Source organism: Cervus canadensis, chromosome 11 (assembly GCF_019320065.1).
Source record: "Cervus canadensis isolate Bull #8, Minnesota chromosome 11, ASM1932006v1, whole genome shotgun sequence".
Classification (NCBI taxonomy): domain Eukaryota; kingdom Metazoa; phylum Chordata; class Mammalia; order Artiodactyla; family Cervidae; genus Cervus; species Cervus canadensis.
Window position 1 is genome coordinate 34,180,076 of NC_057396.1, and position 18,471 is coordinate 34,198,546.

Here is an 18,471-nt window from a genome sequence, read left to right on the forward strand (position 1 = left end):
CTGAATAAATTAACCAATAGTTTAAACTCTTCCCTTATGAAAACCACCAGGCACAGAGAAGTTTACAGGGCAGTTTCCATCATTCAAAGGAAAGATAACTCTTCCTTTGTCAAGTTTTTCCAGAGAATAAGAATAACAGAAAACAGGAGATAGGCACAACATTGTAAATCAAACATAACTTCAGCTAAAAAATAGAATATGAAAAATTAAAAGAAAATATGCTTCAATTTATTTTGTAAGACTGACATAATTTTGATACTGAAACTAAAATACACAAGAAAGGAAATATATAGGACAACCTCATGTACAGACAATAGACAAAAATATAATAAAATATTAAAAATAGTATCCAGCTATATATATATATAAAGAATAGTAAATAATGGCCAAGTTGGGTTTAGCTTAAAAATACATGGCTGGCTAAACATTAGAAAATAAATTAATGAAACTCACTACATTAATAGGTTAAAGAAGAAAAATCTTATGATCATCTCAATAGAAAAAGAAAAATAATTCCATAAAATTCAACAACCATTCGTAACAAAACTTTTTAGAAAACTAGGAAAACAGAGACCTTCCTTAAACTGATTAGAGGGCATCTATCAAGAAAAAATATACACAAACAACGTACATAATGATGACATGTTGAAAGCATTTCCTGTGAGATCAGAAACAAAATTAAAATGCCAGCTCCCACCAACTTCTATTCATTATTGTGTTACAAATCTTAGCTCGTGTAGAAAGAAAGAAAATGTGTAAGAACAGAAACAAAACTGTCATTATTCACAGTTGGTATGATTTTCCATAGGGCTTCCCCAATAGCACGCAGCCAATGCGGTGAGTGGAGGCTACAGTTGGTCTCTGCTGTGTCTACCCAGCAGTATACCCTACACAGGGCTGGGTCCACCACACACACACCTGAAGTCCACTTGACAAACCAAACCTCCATGGGTCTGTGTCTTTCCAAAAAAGCTATCTTTCCCTAATTCCTATTAAAATGTGCCATGAACTAGCAAGTTACTCTCCTTGTCAATGCAGAAAGACCCAAAGTATGCACAAAGAGATTATTTTAATTCATGAAAGGGCTTCGAAAGGTGGCTAAAAATAGATATAAGAAAGTTAAGTAGAGTCTTAGATGGGCTTCCCTGGTGGCTAAGTGGTAAAGAATCCACCTGCCAATTCAGGAGACACAGTCTTGATCCCTGGGTCAGCAAGATCCCCTGGAGAAGGAACTGGCAACCCACTCTAGTATTCTTGCCTGGGAAATCCCGTGGACAGAGGAGCCTGGTGGACTACAGTCCATGGGGTTCAAAGAGTCAGACATGACTTAACAACTAAACAATAACATACTCCTAGACACCAGCACAAAAGTAAAGTGAAATTTAGAAGAGAGGGTATTTACAAGAGCAACAAAAATATATATGGTATATAAGAATGAAAAAATGTGTAAGTTCTTTATTGAGAAAATCATAGAATATTATTAAAAGATACTAAAGAATACCAAAATAAATGAAGAAGTTTTTCATGTATATAGACAAGAAAATGTCAATTCACCATAAAATGACCTAGAGGTTCCATGCAATCCCAATCAAATCCCCACAAAATTTTTTCCTAGGACTTGAGGAGTCAACCCAAGATTATTCCTGAAAAACTAAAAGAAATCAGGGCACTTTTCTTGCCAGAGAACAAAGATTTATTTTCAAATAATAAATACAATGTGATACTAGAATAAATACAATATGACCCTAGAATAAACTTAGAGAATTGAATAGAGAGCCCCAAAATAGAAACTTGACTGATGACAGAGGAGGGGGAAACAGGAGAGACAGAAAGAGAGCACTCATGACCATCCCAAAGCATATGCAGAAAGTGAGCTGGGAAGGGTTGGGGGGTAATTCCCACCATTGCTCCTGCCTGGTATATTAGGGGAGAGCTCCTTCTTGCCCATACTTATTGCCCCAGAGCAAAGACTGAGCTGGTTTTGCTAGAGAGAAACAGCTAAGAGGGTTGCTCTCAGAGAGCCCTTCTGCAGACAGAAAAGGCTAGCCCATCTCCAGGACAAGCATATGAGAAAGCTTCTGAAAATGAGAAATGGAAGGTTAATTAAGAAGACCTGGTATACGATCCTTTTAACATGCTGCTAAATTCAGTCTGAATGATCAAGTGGAATTTATCCTGAGATGCAAGGAGGGTTCAACATACACAAATCAATAAATATAATATATGTATTAACAGAATGAAGGATAAAAACCATATGATCTTCTCAGTAGATGCAGAAAAAGCATTTAACAAAATATGTTGCCCTCTCATGAGAAAAACTCTCAATAAATGGAATACAGAAGGTGTATACCTCAACATAATAGGCCAGATATGACAAATTCACAGTTAACATCATATTCAGTGGTGAAAGATTAAAAGATTTTCTTCTAAGGTCAAGAACAAGACAAGGGTACTCACTGTCACACTCCTATTCAACATGATACTAAAAGTCCTAGCCAGAACAATTAAGCAACAACAACAACAGAAGTCACTCAAACCAGAAAGCAGAAGTGAAAATGTCTTTTTGCAAGATGATATAATCTTACATATAGAAAACCCTAAAAACCCCACCAAAAAACTGTTGGAACTACAATCATAAATGAGTTCAGTACATTTTTTTTTTTCAAGATACAAAATCAACTTGCAAAAAATCAGCTGCATTTTTAATACACTAACTACAAACCATTTGACAAACAAAGAAAACTATCCCATTTACAATATCATCAAAAAGAATAAAATATTTAGGAATAAATTTAACTGAGGAGGTGAAAGATCTGTATGCTGACAAATATAAGACATGGGTGAAAGAAACTGAAGAAGACACAAAGAAATGGATGGTCCATGTTCATGGAGAATTAACATTGTTAATATGTTCATACTACACAAAGCTATCTACAGACAATGTAATCTTTACTAAAAGCCTAATGGAATTTTAAGAGATTTTTTTTAAAAATTCTAATACTCATATAACACTACAAAAGACCCCAAATAGCTAAAGCAATCTTGAGAAAGAACAAGCTAGAAGCATCACACTTTCTGATTTCCAGCTATATTACAAAACTATAGTATCCAAGGGCTTCCTTGGTGGCTCAGTGGTAAAGAATCCTCCTGCCAAGGCAGGAGATGCAGGTTCGATCTCTAGGTCAAAAAGATCATCTGGAGAAGGAAATGGCAACCCACTCCTATATTCTTGCCTGGGAAATCCCATGGACAGAGGAGCCTGGCACGCTACAGACCACAGGGTCACAAAAAGAATCAGACATAACTAGCAACTAAACGACGACAAATAGTATCCAAACCACATGGGACTAGCATAAAAATAGACACAAAGACCAAAGGAAAAGAATCATGAGCCCAGAAATAAAACGTGTTTAACACCAATCATCAGAAAATGCAAATCCAATGAGATATCACCTCACACCTGTTAGAATGGTTATAATAAAAAAGACAAGATAGAAGCATTGGTGAGGATGTGAAGAAAAGAGAATTAGTGAGAACTACTGGTGAAAATGTAAATTGGTGCAGCCACTGTGGAAAACATTATGGAGGTTTCTCAAAAGAATTAAAAATAGAACTACCATGTGATCCAGCAATTCTACTTCTAGGTGTATGTCTGAAGGAAATGAAATCACTGTCTCTAAGAGATATCTACACCCCCATATTCTTTACAGCATTACTCATCATAGCTAAGATATGGAAACAACCTAAGGGTCCTTCAATGAATGGATAAAGAAAAAAAGAAAAATAATATACATACATATACACATATGTGTGTGTGTGTGTATCACAATGGAATATTATTTAGCCATAAAAAGAAGGAAGTCCTGCCATTTGTGACAATATAGATGGACCCCGAGAGCACTATGCAAAGTGAAATAAGTCATACAGAGAAAGACAAATGACCTCATTTATATGTAGAATCTAGAAGAGCGGAACTATAGAAACAGAAAGTCAATTGTTGGTTACCCGGAGGGTTGGGAGAAATGAATAGATATTGGCCAAAGGGTACAAATTTGCAGTTATAAGATGAATAAGTCCTGGAGATGTAATGTATGCATGGTGACTATAGTTTACAATACTGTATTGTATATTTGAAAGTTGCTAAGAAAGCAGATCTTCAAATATTTCACCACATAAATAAAAAGGTAACCATGTGTGAAGACAAATGTGTCACTAACCCTACTGTGGTAATCATTTCACAATAAATATGTCTATCAACTCATCACATTATACACCTTAAACTTATACAATGCTATGTGTCAATTATAGCTCAATAAATCTGGGGGGGTGGATAGAAAGAAAGACCTGTGCTTGGCCAGTTACCCCGCACCCTGCTAAAAGAGTCTATGGCAGACAAGAGCACAGTACCATCAATGCTAAACCTGCTGCAGAGGACCTGCTTCTTGCTCTGACCTGCCTTTGCATCACCAGACACAGAGGCCAGCACAGCCCCTCACAACTGTGTCTGGGTTGGGTGCGGCTGCCCCAGGCTGAGAACACTTCAGCTTACATGGTCCAGGTTTGTGGGGGTGGATGCTGTCATCTTGATACTTGTGCCATCTGATAAACACAACCTGCATCCCATGCAGTCCTTAGAACCCCCTTTCCAAACCCAAATGGTAGAACCAAAGAACATAAGCCAACAGCCAAGAAACCTGCAGCTTCAACTAAGCTAACTTCATGAACTTTGTCAAACTACTTAACTTCTCTGGGCCTCTTTCTTCATGTGCAAACTGGAAATAATAATGTATCTTTGATTACCCAGTACAGTTGCTGTAAAGTCTGAAATACAAGGAGATTACACTGCTTTGTATCCTTATACGAGGTCATAAAAACAATAAGGATTCCATTAGTCAATATGGATATGAGTCTCTTAAAAGAACCAAAGGCATGAATTTATAAAGGTAGAATTTCAGGCAAAGTAAAAGAGACCTGGGCCAGGATAGAAATCTCAAAGTGAAGGTGTCAACCAAAATTCCTTAGCATTATGTAAGCAATAAACCGGGAAGGTTATAGGACAGATCCTCAGGAATCCTCTCTTTCAACCCTGTGGTTCATGACAAAGGAAACTGAGGTTGAAAGAAGGCAAAAGACTTGCCCAAGTCACAGGGGAAATTTGTGGCTGAACCCAGATTAGAATTCAAGTTCTTCTTTCCTTCCTCCCAGGTTCTGTCCAAAACCTGGTCTTAATTCATGATGCTACTACCTTCAAAAGTGTGATGACCCCACACCTGAAGAAAACCCCACTGCCTCTCCCAGGACATTCACCGAGGGATGCCAAACTCAGGGCACTTATTCTCCTTTGTCTACAGGTTCAGTTTGCTCATGCCTATTACTCACTCATCTCCGTGTGGAAATCCCTCTGTCTACACCGTAGTACAAGACAAACAGATTGTGTTGACCAAGAGATTAAGAAGCAATGACTCGCCCAGGGCTGACGCAGACCCCAGGGTCTGGACTGGCAGGAGCTACAGCATGAATCCCTCTGACTTTTCAGGAAACTGTCCCCTGCTCATCCCTTCCCACTAAGATCCTGAATGGGAGGATGGAGGCATATCAGAGGACGGTTCCATCTGAAATCTTGCTGTTAAGTCAGACTTCTGCATGCTGTGGGCAAAGAACAGTACCTCTTCTTAAAAGTGTGGCCTTCAGCTCCTTGGGACAGCACGGGAACAGGTAAATGTGTTTGGTGAACTTCTGGGAGCCCAGCCTCAGGCCAGACCAAGCACAGCACTTATATATAAACGTGCATCCCAGGTGCCCATCTAGAGGCCGTGAAATCCCCTGAAGGCTCTTCTCTCAAGCTGGGCAGGACCTCTCTTGCAATGGCGTCAGACCGAAGACATCCAGCCCCTCACACCTGTCACCTCTCCCTCTCAGCAGACACCCTTCTGAGAGCAGCCCCCTTACTCCCTCAAATCCATGGCCCCTTGACCAAGAGCTGTGAGTCTAACTGAGGTAGAAATGGCTGCAGGCCAGGCCACAGGAGTACATGAGGGATCCAGAGCCAAGCTCTCCCCCGACTCACAGGTGGCTCTTTCTGCTCCCACATCTTGAGACCAGTCTCACATCAGCCTTGGTCCATGTCAAGAGAGCATTTGCTCTGTATCAGGCTGCAGCTAGATGATGGAGAAGCAGATGCATAAAACAATTTCCTTTTTCTTAGAATCTCCTCTTCCATTAAAAGATATATATATAAATGTAAAATTAAATAAGGCATAGTAATTCTTCCAAGATGAGTTCAAATAAGATGCTTGACCTTTCTCTGCCACACGTGCTCCTGTATGGCGTTCGATAATTTATGCTCCTTTTCTGGACTTCCAATTTCCCATCTATGAAGCTCTGCTTTGAACATAATGTTCCTACAACCCAAGGACCCCCTCGGCAGAAGCCTCATGGCCAGAGATGAGACCCAAAGTCTTTTCTGCAACTTGCTCTGCCCAGAACCCAGGCTTCTCCGTGATCTTTGCTCAAAGACAACTTCAAGTTCCAGGACACATCTGGGGTTTGTCCCAGTGAAACCTACTTCATCACCTGCTTCTTCTGTTGGCCATTACAGCCCCACATCACTGCATCCCTACCTGCTGTGCATCTGGGGGCCACCCCAATATTCCTCCCAATCTCAGGGTCCTGGTGGGCAATAAGACCATGGAGGCTCACACAAGGCAATTGTCTTCTTGATGGTTGCACAGCCCCCAGACTATTCTAACGTTAGCTGCAGCCTTTTAAAATACGGCTCTCGTTATAACATCTCCTTGAAAATCTGCAGTGGCTCCCCCATGCCTCTCATCTCAGATCTGAGCTCCTGAGCCTGGTGCTTATCCTTCTCCGGGTCCTGTTTCTACCCCACCCACCCCTTTGGGCCTTACCAAACCCTCCCCTTAAACTCACGCTTCAAGGCAAGTTTCCTGCTATTCTTCAGGACTGACTTGCTGTCCCCACACGTCAAGATGCAGCTTAAATGCTGCTCCTTAAAAGCTCCTCCTAGAAGCTTACTCAGACTGCACCCCCCCACCCCGACCCAGACCACAGGGCACTCAGACCATTGAAGTGCTGACTGCTCCTCCCCCTCAATATTCACATAGCTAGCCCTTTCACTGCCTTCTGGCCTCTGTTTAAATGGCCACATAACAGAGAGAACCTCTTGACCTAGCATAAATGTGTAAGTCCCCTCTCACACTTGGGACTCCCTTTGTATCTTTTATATTTCTCCCAGCACTCAGCATCATTTTGCACAGATCAACCAGTTTACTGTCTGTCTTTCCACAACAGAAAGCAAATTCTCTGTGAGCAAGTGTTTTGCTTGCTGTTCTATTTCCAGTGCCTAGAACAATGCATGGCGCAGAGTAGGTGCTAAGTATTAATAGATCATCGTTGAATGAATAAGGGAGGGAGGGAATGAGTGAGGCAGTCTGTAGCTGATCCTGGACACCTTCAGGCATGTTTCCAAGATGCTCTTATCTGATGTGGCTGCCATTGTCCTATGTCTGCTCAGCCCCAGCCCTGTCTGATGTTGCGGCAGATGGACAGCGCACATTCTGGGGGTCTCTTTGTAAATGACAAACCCCAGAGAACCGAAAGAGCAGCTTCTAGAGGGGTAGGGCCAGGATCAGTCCACTGCCTGGTTTCTAAATGCCACATTTTAAACCCTGCTGTCCCGCCCTCCCCACCCCCAGCCTCTCTGCAAATTCCATAGGGTTAAAAGGGCAATTCTGGTGAAACTGAAGAAGAAAACAAAAGCGTCCTCTCTTCCATGATGGGGCTCCTGGGGAGCTGTGTCTCTCTTTCCCTTTTAAGCCTGAGCTCTGAGTACTTCTGCGGAAACCAGCTACCACCATCTATCTGATTAAGGAGCTTAATTCCTAAGCTCTCATCACCATTGATAGAGGGAATGGGACACTAGAAAAGCAAGAAGTGAAACAAGAGGAACAGGCAGTGTGGCAGCATCTCCCTCTCTTCCTGTTAACAGGCTGCAAGCACACAGGGCCCCCACCAGCATAGTGATGCCTCCCCACCCCGATGTCGCCTCACCTGGGCTCCTGGACTTCGAGGACCATATGCAAGAGGGATGAAGGAAAGGCAGGTGAGGGTAACTCACCAGCCCTGAGCCCTGCTACAGACCCAACATAAACTCTGGCTTGCAGATGGATAGGTGGGTGGGTGAGCAAGTGACTGTGAAGGTGAAATATATATAGAGTGAGCGAGTGAGGAGTCCAGGAGTGGGTGGGCCGGAGTGACTGAATGCGATCTCCATCCCAGCGCCACTGGCATCTCTGCAAGGACACCTCACTGGGCTTGGCACGACCCTATCTCTGAACTCTCTTTTCCGCCTGTCTCAGGGCAGTCTCAGGGATGGCAAGGAGGTTGGCAACTCCTGACTGATATGAATCAGGCAAGTGATTCTCAGTCTCCAAGAAGCCTTCGTAAATGTTTGTTAAATCCTTTGTAGCAGGCAAGGAGGCAGATAAAACCACATGAAGGCCTCTCAGATCTCCTGTATCCTCTACAAACCCAGAAAGTAAGTTACAGCTCAGGGAGGCCATGAGACTTAGCTATTTTATCCAGGAACTTCTTAAAATCATCCAGGAATTAGATGCCATCTATCACCAGTCCTCTCAAAGCTCCTGAACAGCAGTCTAGTTTGCTTGCCCAAAGACAGTAAGATGTTTGGGAGGCAGCCATGTGGTTGACAGGTACCTCAAATGTAACATGTCCTAAAATGAATTATAACCTTCCTCCCCAAATCTACTTCTTCTTTAGAATTTTTATTCTATTGAATGGCACCACCATCTATCTGATTGCTTGGCTGATAAAATTTTATTCATTCATTTATCCCATGAATATTTGTGGCAGGCATCAGTAACATGCTAACTGCTAGAATAAAGCAATGAGCAAAACTCATCATCAAATAAGAAAAGTAAGCATTAACTATCATGAAATAATTGTCAATAAATGTAAAATCACAACTATGATAAACCTGAAGGAAGTACATGGTACTGTGAAGTTTTGTAGAATGGGATTTGACCTAATCATGGAGGCCATGGAAGTGACAGCTGAACTGAAAGCTGAGACATAAAAGGAATTCAGTAGGTGAAGACACGAAGGAAGAGTGTTCTAAGCAGAAGAAAAGCAAATTCAAAGACCTGTGGTAGGAGGCCTGATGCGCCCAAGGGTCTGAGACAAGGCCAGGAGAGAGGAAAAAGAGAACTGGGTAGGACACAGGAGTGGAGGCAGGGGTTAGACACACAAGACCTTGTAGGACTTACTGAAAAGGCTGGTCTTTAGCTTAAGATCAATAGGAAACACCTGAAGTATTTTTAAGGAGGGAAATGACATGAGCTGTGTTTTGAAGTGCACTAGGCGGTTGTGTGAGGACAAATTGGAGGAAGCCAGCATGGGTACTGGTAGACCAGTTAGCAAGCTCTCACAATACTCTGGGAAGACGAAAGTAGTGCCTTGAACTAGGTGATACTGGTGGGGATGGAGACAGAAGTGATAGATTGGAGACGTATTTTCAAGAGAACACCAACAGACTTGGTGGTAGATTGGATATGAGTTTTAAAAGAGAAAAGTATTGAAGATGACTGCCAGCTCTCTCTTACACATGCAGATATATAGATGAAGGAGCCATTCAGTAAGATCTGAAATACCTGAAGTGAAGTGAAGTGAAGTTAAAGTTGCTCAGTCCTGAAGAGGACCACACATGAATAGGACAGTGTTGAGCAAGAATGCACAAATTCCATTTTGCACACGCTCAGTTTGAGAGGTTTTGGAGATGTCAACCTCCCTCCTTCACCTCCCTCACCTTCTGCATTCAACCAGTTACCTGATTCTACCTTCCCTCTACCCTGACTTATTTCAGGTCCTCATAATTATTGCCTGGATAAATAAAACAATCCCCAAGCTCTCTCTCCTTCCAATCCATCCATTCCACACTGTAGGTCTTTCTAAATACTGTCTTCTTCCTCAAAGAGTCCGTCCCTGACTACCCTTCTAAAGCAATGCTACCCTCTCATTCTCTATCTCAGTCACTCGCATTTTTTTCTTTCTAAAAATATATAATAATCTGTTTTATTTTTTATTAGGGCTTCTCCAATGGCTCAGTGGATAGGGAGTCCACCTACAATTCAGGAAACACAGGAGATGCAGGTTTAAACCCCTGGGTTTGGGAAAGTCATCTAAAGCACCCCTACCTTTTCACTCACTCTCTCTCAGTCACTTGGGTTTTTTCTTTCTAAAAATACATGATAATTTGTTTTATTTTTTATTATAACTATACGCCCTAGCTCTGTTTGCTAAGAGGGCATAACAGCAATGGCACGTGAGTAACAGGGAGCACATGCAGCCCCAGGTTTTGGTTTCTAAAAGGATCCGGGACTCCCTGGAGAAATGACTAATTTCAGGGCTGGAGCAAGGAAAGAACAAGATGAGTCTGGAACATCCTGCCAGAGCAACAGTAAGCAAGTGCTCAGAGACGGATGGGGGAAGTTCAAAAGAAACAGGAGCCAACTTGCAGAGCCTCCCACTGATCAAATCTGTGGGACAATTTGAACATCAAAATAAAATATACAAATTTATTAACCCACTGAATAAATTAAGAATCTATGCATTCATAGTAATGAAAGAAGGAAGGAAGGAAGGGGAGAGAAAGAGAGAAAGAAAGGGAGAAGGGAAAGACTTTTGCTACAGTAAAATGCCTACTAGTATAGAAGAAATGACGGATTCAAAAGGATCAATGATGATGAAATTAATGGCTAGACATTTGATGTGGAACAGGATAGTTACATAACCTCAAAGTAACTCTCCATAAGTTACTTATTAATTACAAAGGGAAAAGCAGTAATTGCACAGTCAAGAAACTGGTGAACATCACCTCAAGCAAGTGACGAAAGCTCCCATCATCAGTTCTGGGACAGTCCCCACAGCCTGTGCTTGCTGCTATGCTAAGCTTACTTTAGTGGTACTCCTGCTCACCATGCATAGCTTGAATCCAGTCATGCAAAACCATTAGATAAGCCCAAATGTAGGGATACTCAACATAATGACTGGCCTATGCCATTCAAAAACACAAATATCAAGAAAGATAAAGCAGAGGAACTGCTCCAAATTAAAGGAGACTAAGGAAACATGACAACTAAATGCAGTCTATAGATTGGACCCTGAACAGGGCAAAGAAGACAGGAGAGCTATAGACACATTATTAGGACATAATTGTATTGTGGTCAGAGAATATCCTTTTTTAAATGAAATACACACTTAAGTATTTATGGGCAAAGAGGCACCATGTCTTCAATTTACTCAAATTGATCAGAAATATGAATATGTTACATGTATTCATATATACATGATAAAATCATAAATATACATCATTATAATAAATGAACAATAAAGTATAAATTATACAGATAATTTAAATATGTATGCTCATTTTCTCAGTCATGTCTGACTCCTTTGTGACTCCATGGACTGTAGCCTGCCAAGCTCCTCTGTCCACAGGATTTCTTAGGCAAGAATACTGAAGCAAATTGCTATTTCCTCCTCCAGGGGATCTTCCCTACTCAGGATGGAACCCTTGTCTCCTGTATTTCCTGCATTGGCAGACATTTTCTTTACCACTGAGCCACCTGGGAAATTCCCAATTGAAATATACATAAATAGTAAAATAACATATGTTATATTATCAGATAGAGAAGGAAGGGGAAAAAATGAAGTAAATGCAGTGTCTTGTAATTGATTAAAGGCTGCAGATAAAGGATCTTTTTTTTACCAGTCTTGCAAATTTTCACTACTTTGATATATCAAAATTAAAGGTGATATAAAATTGTTTTTATATTTGCTGAATGAATGAGTGAGCCCATGTCCAACCATGACCCTCCCCGTGTTTAAAGTACCTCATAACTGTCATGATAAAAATCTGACCACTTCAGTACAGTCAGCTAGCCCTGACACACTCTCTCTCTCTCCTTCTAGTCACTACTAGCCAGTACCCTCACAGCCTAAAATCCCCCAAGCTTTACCACACAAGACAAAGCTTCTGTGCCTTAGCCTATGCTGGTCTCTTGGCCCTCCTCTCAGCCTTCTGGAATCTTCTGGTTATCTTTCCAGATCCAGACCAGGAATTCTCAGCTCATGGAAGGCCTCCCTGACTGCCCCAGTTGGGGGTGACAGACATTTCCTCTTCTGATACACCAATACCTGCCACGATCCTGTCCCACAGAGAAGCCTGTCACTGTTTGTTCACAAGCCTGTCTTGCCACTTGAGGACCAGGAAACTCCTGACACCTGCCTGCTCGGTGCTCTGCATGGGTCCAAGAACCTCACAGGATCTCAGTTAACACTGCAGCATGGATACAAGAACAATAGGGACAAATTTTTCTGCACCTTCCAAGAGAGCCCCTGACTTCAGTCTCTTTCACAATCCTCAAAAAAATACAGAAGAATAAAAGAAATTAGTTCTTTTTAGTTTTTTACACATGAGGAAAGTGAGGCCCGGAGAGGGTGAGATAAGACAGAGTACCCAGATGCTGAGCTAGAGCTGGAATCTGGACCTCTTGTCATCAGCCTAGTGTTCTTTTCCAGAAGGAAAGTGGGACGAGAAGGAAGAATATGCCATTTATAGTTCACCTGTTCTATGCTGGACACCATGCTTTAATAAACTTTCCAGTTCTAGCATCACCATTGCATTATAAGGAACCCCTTCTTACAGACTTGAAAATGGGCTCCAAGTCAGATCTGACAGCAAAGCCCATGCTCTCTTTCTCTGCACATTGCTGGCATACGCAGCCCACCTCTGACCCTCCATCAGAGGCAACAAGTGGCGCCAAGTCAAATGTTCTGTCCGCTGATCATGTCTTTTAAACCAGCACCACACACGGACCCACAGTGCAGCCCACACCTCCAGACAACATGCATTTCACATGGTTTCCAAACCCAGGATATTTGGTTTGTAAGACAAAACCTCCATTTCTCCAGCAGAAAGTGAACACCATACACAATTACCCAGCCAAACTGCTGACGCCTACAGACGCTGCCTCACGCCGAATGAGGTCTGGTATGCCCAGGGACGTCCTCAGAGGATTCAGGACTCCCCCAGAGCTTGGCATTGAGGGCACCATGCAGCTGGAAGAGGGGAGACCGGGCTGGCTGGATCACAGTATCTGGGTGGAGGCTCGGTTCCCAGGACAGAAATTGCTCCAGGGAAGAAGTAAAGCCACAGGAGCCCACCCCAAGGGAGTGGTTGGCAGGGAGGTGGTGGGGTTGGAAGGGGTTCCCACCCTCCTGGGAGGCCTTCCCCATCCCACCCCTGCTTCCCACAGAGCAGCAGTCCCCATCTGAGGCCAGGAAGGTTAATGACACCAATGATATTCAGGTCCTAGAGGCAGAGAAGGCAAGCCTTCAGCTGTCCCCCAGTAGGCCCAAAGGCCCGGACTTGCTTGCTTCCAGGGTCTTTGAGCTGGGGGGTGGTCAAAGGATCACAGACCACAGAGTCTTCACCACAGTCTCTGGCATCAGACAGACCTGGGATGGAACTTTTGCTGGCTCCACCTTCGGGCTAATCATTTAACCACTGTGCTTCAGTTTCCCTGTGGGGGTTTCCTGAAACAAAAGATGCAAAGAACCTAACAAGGGAGTTGACCTTTAGTAGATAAACTAAAGAATGTGAGTAACTGAGAAGCCTTCTCCCACAGAAGTCCTGACTGCCTCACCTGAGGCTCTCTTACTGGATTTTAAACCTGTTTTAGCTTAAATTCCCAGCAGAGATGTAATCAAGTCTTACCTTTTTGAGGTGGCATTTACCCAGGAAGGAACAAACCCCTCACCCACCTCAACCCACCAGCACACCACCCAGCACCAGACACTTCCTAGAGTCCCAGGCCAGCAACTATTCCTCCCCTATAAAGGGGAGTGCCTCTGGGAGACTTCACCTTGAACATGGGAAACAGATGCCAGTGTCAGGTGATTCAATGCATATTGAGAAGCCAGAGCTCAACACAAAACCTTAAAGCCCACCATGGGAGTCCTATCGAGTAATCTCTATTGCTGCTGTTGTTCTGACTCTTCGTGACCCCATGAACTGCAGCACAGGCCAGACTTCTCTGTCCATCACTATCTCCCTGAGTTTGCTCAAACTTGTGTCCATGGAGTCAGTGATGCCATCCAACCATCTCATCTTCTGTCACACTCTTCTCTGTAATCTCTAGGGCTAAGCCTTGACTCCCACTCCTCCCCTTTCCAAATACGGACAGTCTCAGGTAGGCTAAAAGAATCAGTCTTACAGTAAATTAGTTAGGGGTTTTGCCAACTTTACAATGTGACTGCAGCCCTGCCCCGCTTTCAGATGACTCTGTTGACACACTTCTCTTGCAGATAAGAGGTGACAAATGACTTTCTGACCACGTGGCAGAGATGATAGCCCCTCATGGGGAAAAAGAAAAATAAGTGAGCACTAGCCTATGGTCTCCCAGGTCCAGGGAAGGGGGCACAGGGGCCCTTTGTGTGTTCCACACTCCAAAGCCCACATTCCTCATACTGAGCTCTGGCTCCAGAAACGCCATCCCTGATCAGAGACCATGTGATCCACACTGAGGGAGGCTGAGCCAGGTCCAAGAGACACAGACCTCCCAGCAGGGCCCGGGGCTTAGGCCGGATCACATAAGGAACAGGGTGGCCATGGGGCCAGGGCCGGGCAGAGGGCAGAGGTCAAACTCCTTTGGGCACCCAGACACTCCTGCTTTTGAGACAGGGAGAAGCTGGCAGCTGAAGCAGTCAAAGGAGGGGAACTTTATCAATGGCCCAATTCATTCGCAACAATCCCCATTGTCTGAGCCAGCACAGAGATGGGCATTTTCTCCCAGAGCCACTAGGAAGAAAAGCCCCAAGACATGGTCACAAACTACAGACCAAAAATATAGAAGTCAAAATTGAAACATACGGTTTGAAAGCCAGATGAAATATTTGAAATTGGAGATGTCCCCCAAAACTCTATGCAGCATGGTTCTCATTCTCAGAGACCAATAAAATGCTTAATTGTTGATTGTTTGTTAATTTATTCTGATCTCTCTCTACAAAGGATGTAAAAGTTTACAGTTGAAGATGAATGTACTATAAAGCTATTAAAGCAGAAATTAAAAGTCAAAGCCAGGGTTCCAATGAATACATTTACTAGGATGAAGCAAATATGATGAACTAAGAGCTTCCTGGCAGCCAGTGTAAGAAGGGAAACATAGGTTTTGTCATGAGCTCAAGAGTCACACAGACCTGCAGAAATCTCTTGAGCACTCTAAGCCTCAATTTCCTCGCTAGAGAAAACAAGGAGGGAGGAGACTATTAACCTAATAAGGTTGTTGTGAAAAGTAAATGAAATGAAGCATGTATTATAGATTCAACTAATAGCAGTTGTTACTATTACCATTTTTGCAGTTGTTTTGAGTTCTCTTCTTTAAGTTGGAACTATGTTAACTTAATAAGGCTGCCTTGATGCCCTGTGAGTCCTAATTGTAGCTCTAAAATTCTGATTGTTAGATGTATGTATCTGATGAATTAAAAACTGGGGAACCAGCCTAGGACTCACGGTGGGTACCTCAGTTTTCCAGAGTCTTTTCCTGAGTTTTAAGGCGGCTGGGGACGCCCACAAACAATAAGGCTAGGGAAGGCACACAGACCTCCCTCCCCACCAGCTTCACTCTGCAAAAGGCTGCCCAACTACCCACAGCCTACCCATATTAAACCATCCCCAAGGGTAGGTGGAGGACCAGGCCAGGGAAAGCTAGGTTCCAGCACATCCTCAGGAAAATGGCTGAAGCCCATCTGCTCCCCTGCATGAGAGAAAAGCTGGTGGGATGAGAAACCAGGCTCTCCTTAGACCAAACCACAAACACTAGGGAAGAGAAAGTCAGTGTCATCTTTCTAACTTCCCAACGAAAGGAGCACATTTAGTGAGGGCACCTCACTGAGGCCTGTCCACAGAAGAATGGTCAGGATGGGAGCGGTCTAGATGCCACGATAACAGCGGCAACAGCCAGCTGCTATTTGGGAGCACCTACTCTTCCATCCACTCACACTGTTGAGTGTGTCCCCAGGAGTCCCCAGGGGGAGGAGGGGTCAGGGACAACCAGATTCTGTTAAGAAAAGAGATAACCACCGGGAAGAAGCAAAGCAAGGCCCTCCCTTCCAGCCTCACCTGCAGACAGAAGACTCAAAACAGGGTTGACTAAAACCAAAATAGAGAAGGAGTCAGTAGAGACAACTCACTTCTCCTCCCTGTCAAATGACTGCCTGGGCCCAACCCACAGAAGGCTCACTGCTTCTCTGCTGCAGGGGCAATCCAGAGAATAAACTAGAGCCTGGAGCAAATCAAAGGTGCTGAGTTCTGCCTCATATCCCAGACTGGCCCTGTTTGCCTTGCCAGATGGTCCTTCTCACCTCTAAGAGGATAAGACTATTCCAAGAGCAACCTCAGGTCCAGATCAAATGGGATCCTCTGAAGGCACTGTGTCAGCATCTGCCCTCACCCCCCAGCCAAAGCCCCAGACTTAAGATATTTCCGACCCAGTCTCTTAGACTTGTCCAAGGTGCCACATGGAGGCTAAAGAGACTGTAGAGGCTGAGACTGGAGGCTAAAGAGACCGTAGAGGCTGAGACTGGATGACCCAGTTTGCACACATGTGTTTCACACATGGAGGTACCTGTTGGGTATGTGTCACTATTGTGCTAAAAGCACACGAGTGTTTGCACTCGTGTGAGAGTGGTGTGAGTGGCAGGAAGGTGTGCACACATGAGCAGCTGCGAGCATGTGGCTGCCTTGTGAGTGTTTGCAGGTGAGTGGTCTGCTCTTGCCCTGGTCCTCCTGCCTCCTTCCGATGTGCCCCTGGGGCTGTCTCCACAGCTGGCTTGGAACCTCCTTCTCTCCGGTGTTGGAACTGAGCCTTGCTCAGAGTCCTGAGAAACCAAAGCCACTTGACCCACAGAGAAGACACCCCAGCTGGGGACAAGTCGGGTCACCCTAGAAAGTCTGAGTTCAGATAACACTCCTTATCCTCCGGCCCCTGCCTTCATCTGCTGGCTCACAGGCATCCAGCTCACACATTGGCTCAGCCCCGTGGAGCCTGCCTGCCACACACTTGAGCCTGCACTTCCAAGAGTACTGACCCAGTCCACACAGGACAGCGTGTGCCACCTGCGGACACACTCCAGGTCCGCGGACACGCCAGGCCGCCAAGCACAGAGACGCACACCCTGTCACCCCCGTTCACACCCTAGGACGCATGCTAGAAACTTCCATATGCTCACATGCCGGCCCAGACACACTCCCTCCCTCTGCAGCTCGCTCGCACTCACGAGCACTCACACTGACACACCGACACATACTATCCACACAATCACAAGAAGGCTCTGCCCCGACCAGGCTGGGCACAGAATCCAGCCCGGGGAGCGCCGTCTACTTACTGACTCGCAGCGAGCGAGAGCGCGTGTGAGCGGCGGCCAGGCCGGCGGCGGAGGCGCAGCTGGGGCTCCGGCGGCTGCGAGCGAGTGACCCGCCCGGTGGCCCAGCCCGAGGGCCGCCCGCGGCCCCGCGCCCCCGCCCCGCTCTGCCCCCGCCCGCGCTCCGGGCCGCCGCCGCAGGACCTCCGGCAACAGCGCGCTCGCTGCCAAGCCCCTGTCCCGCGTAGTCTCGGCCGGCCCGAGGCTATTTCGGGCCCCTGGCAGCGCAAACCTCGCGCTCTGGGCTGTGGGGCGCGCTGGAATGGGGACGCGGTCAGGTCTAATTAGAGACCCGGCTCACCCAGGGCCGGGGCCGAGTCAGAGCGGGCGAGCACCCGGGAGCCTCGGTGCCGTCCCGGCGGGGGTGCCCACATGTGCCCCACATGCCAACATCTGGAGAGGAAAAGGAATGCATTGGAGCTGAAACAAAACGAGGAGGGGTTTGGGTGTGGTTCACACGCTCTGCGGAGGGAGCTCTGAACTCTGAGCAGCACCCCCGCCCCAGACGCCTGGAAGGCCACTTGGTTTATTTACCGCAGGTGCTTCCCTTTGGAACCTAAGTCACTCCCCTAAGCTTGCCGACCTGCCAAAAAGGACAGAAGATGGTTGCACAGGCTCCTTTTAACTTGGGGACACGTCAGACTTCCCCTCCAGACCTACTGTCAGATAGCTAAGTCTAGAAAGAAGGCTGATTCCTACCCAAAAGCTCAGGAATGTCGCCTTCTTGAACTGAAAGGAAGCTGCAAGTTCATTCCGTCCAACTCTCTCCATCTTGTGGTGAATCCCCCAGGGGCGGGGAGAGCCTCTACCCATTCTGGAGGGGAGTGGGGGTCACCCAGGAGCGGCAGACCCTAACCTCCCCAGGGCACTGTTCCCAACTTTGAACCACTTATTGGAAGGAAGTGCTCCTTGGCATCTAACCTAAATCCCTCATGTGCCATATGTCAATAT

General features: G+C 45.2%; 1 protein-coding gene across 3 annotated transcripts in view; it reads right to left on the bottom strand.

The window, feature by feature from the left end:
- Positions 1–17,839, bottom strand: part of INSC (INSC spindle orientation adaptor protein) — a 132,804-nt gene extending 114,965 nt beyond the window's left edge. The window contains exon 1 of one of the 3 annotated variants that reach the window (XM_043481136.1): positions 17,822–17,839. The gene's annotated coding sequence lies outside the window, so the exon portion shown is untranslated. Of the gene's footprint in view, positions 1–13,557; positions 13,576–17,484; positions 17,610–17,821 lie in introns of those variants that run through there. The other 2 variants (XM_043481138.1, XM_043481137.1) reach the window with 2 other exon arrangements.
- Between the last annotated feature and the right edge of the window lie 632 nt (positions 17,840–18,471).